This window comes from Microtus ochrogaster, linkage group LG1, assembly GCF_000317375.1.
Source record: "Microtus ochrogaster isolate Prairie Vole_2 linkage group LG1, MicOch1.0, whole genome shotgun sequence".
Lineage (NCBI taxonomy): Eukaryota > Metazoa > Chordata > Mammalia > Rodentia > Cricetidae > Microtus > Microtus ochrogaster.
Window position 1 is genome coordinate 6,425,246 of NC_022027.1, and position 2,813 is coordinate 6,428,058.

The window sequence follows — 2,813 nt, forward strand, 5'->3', positions numbered from 1 at the left end:
GGATGGGGAGGGGAATGGGCGTGGCTTGTCCCTTAAAGGGACAGGAAAGCATAACATTCCCAGGTCTTCCTTATAATAAAAACTACGCACGTCAAGGAAGCAGAAAAGGAAGGGCCCAAGATGGCAGCGGGCAGGTCAGAGGTAATGGGAGTGGGTGTGGCTTGTTCCTTAAAGCGACAGGAAAGCACAACAGGGGTAAAGTCTTTAAAGAGACAGAGTACAGATAGTCATAGATTTTTAAAAAAATAAAGAAAAATAAGCCACAAAAAAATGGAAAATTCACAGAGAGTCTGGATTCTGTGTATTATTGTGTTTTCTTTAATTTTTTTTGACTGTACAGAGAAAGAGAGAGGTTTTATTATGTGTGCTGCTAAGCTAATACATCATCTATATTATAAAGGTATCTTGACTTCAAAATTAGGGTCTAAGGATATGGTGCTTTGGAAAAGAGTTCCTGTTTATTTTCCACAGAGGATGAGACCCTATGGATTGCTTCTAGACCAGTATGGTGTGATACACCATGCCCTCCTGAAAGGTTGCTGTAAACACCCTCAAAAACTTACTTTGCTCAACTGCCAACTGAGATGAACCTAGCATACAGGATACACCATGAAAGACCTGATTAACAGCACCCGCATACAGCACAAAGAAGTTTGGAGAGAAAAAACTACACTCATATTCCCAAATATTGTTCATAAATGTTCTTTTACATTTAAAGGGGGATATGATATAGATATGAATAATTTGCATTGGTATGGATTTTGCTTTATTGATATAAATTTAAGGTCAATCTTGTTATATGCATATGTATTTCTGATCTTGATTAAGGTATTGTGATTGTGTAGTTCATTTAAAATTGTAATGTATAATTAGGAAATATGGGTTATTGATGGATAATCATCAATAATAGTCAAGCTTATAGTCATATTATTTAGATTTTCTAGATACATAGATATATATTTCAGTTAGATAGGCATTCTTCATATCTTTCAAAGACTAGAGAATATGGCATTTAAGATGTTTTAATAACTTAGGGCTTTTCATGACAATGAAAAGTTTGTCATGAGACACATCTGCTCCTGGCAGCACCAGCTACTTCAAAAGGAAGATGGGCATCAAAGAGGCTTCTTATGGAGTTGGTTGGCCATTTGGGCAAGAAACTGCTCTTGCCTGGACTATTGCATAAACTGGACATGAAGAATCTGCAGAGAGAGGACTGCTGAACTTGCCTAAAGGTGAGATGATCTTTTAGGGTTCCTGCTTCATAGAAGAGTCTGTGAGACATTCTGCAGGACATAGAAGAAAGTGACTGAACTGTCTTTGAAATTTCCTGCTTCATGGAAATGTCTGCTGGATACTATGGGCCTGTAGGCTGAACATCGATGCCCCAACGGTACAGAAAAGCTTTGGGTGACTATTCAGGAAGCAAGATGTCTCTGTCATTTCTAGAGTTTTGGAAGTTGCTTACAATGTACTTTCTGTTTACTTAGGTAATATTATATCCTTTTGAAGTCTTTGATAGAGTTGAAGAATAGATATAGTTTTCCTTTGTTATGATAAAAGATAAAATAGATATAAATATTATAACTGTAATTCTTTCTTGATACCTGTTATATGTAATTTTAATATGTTAAAGTGAAAACCTTTCCTTTTTGTTTAAACAGAAAAGGGGAAATGGTGTAGGAGGTCCTTCTGTTTATGTGTTGCTTTCATTGGTTGAATAAAGAAACTGCCTTGGCCCTTTGATAGGGCAGAACTTAGATAGGTGGAGTAGACCAAACTGAATGCTGGGAAGAAGGACAGGCAGGCAGATGCCATGAAGCTCTTTCCTGAGACTGATGCTGGTTAGAATCTTTCCCGGTAAGCCATGACCTCATGGTGATACACAGATTGGTGGAAATGGGTTAGATCAGGATGTGAGAGTTGGCCAAAAAGAGGCAAGATATAATGGGCCAGGCAGTGTTTAAATGAATACAGTTTCTGTGTGATTATTTCAAGTGTAAGCTAGCGGGGTGGCTGGAACCAAAAGCAGGCCCCCTCTCCTACTACACATCCATCCTTCCTAGTCCTTTCCAGCCTATATACTCTGACCCTTCCCCAGACCATGAGCAACTAGGGCAGAATTGCATATGTAACTAGTTGGGAGGAGAGAGAGGCTTAATGCTCCATTCCGGTCTCTTGACTCTCTCCATCCCTTTTTTCTATGATAGAATGTCGATATTTAGTGGGAAATGTTGTGATCCTCTTTTGTGAGCCTGCCCAGCTGAACTGAAGATGGCCACACTTTGCCTGGGATGACAGCACAGTAGAACAGAACCTGTCTTTGCTTGGGTCCATAGTTCCCTTTACTCAGTCTGATGTAAGTCATTGTCCTGGAAGGAGTTTCACAGGGAAGGCTCCCCACGGATGAAATACCACGGCTGTCAGTGTGCACTTCAATGGGCAACTGCCCTGCAAAGCTAACATTTGCTCATTGTTCATCATTTAGGTTCTAGGTGTTTGCTGGGTTTGTCATTAATCCTCACTTTAAACTAGATATCATCTTTGTAAGAATGTTTGTAAGGCTGAGGACAGTCTCCTCCCAATAGAATCTATTCCAGGCTTGTATTTCTCTCTCTAAACATGAGCCTGTGTTGTATAGAAGAGAGGACCAAGTAACTCATTTTAGACTTTTGCTTTAGCTTCAGTATGGGTGTCATTAGTTGGGATAAGCACAGAGCAGAGAAATATAACAATCCTAAGCATCATATTTCTTCCCTAATGAACGCTGAGATTACCTGAACTACAGGGAGGGCATATAGTTCCATTTCAGT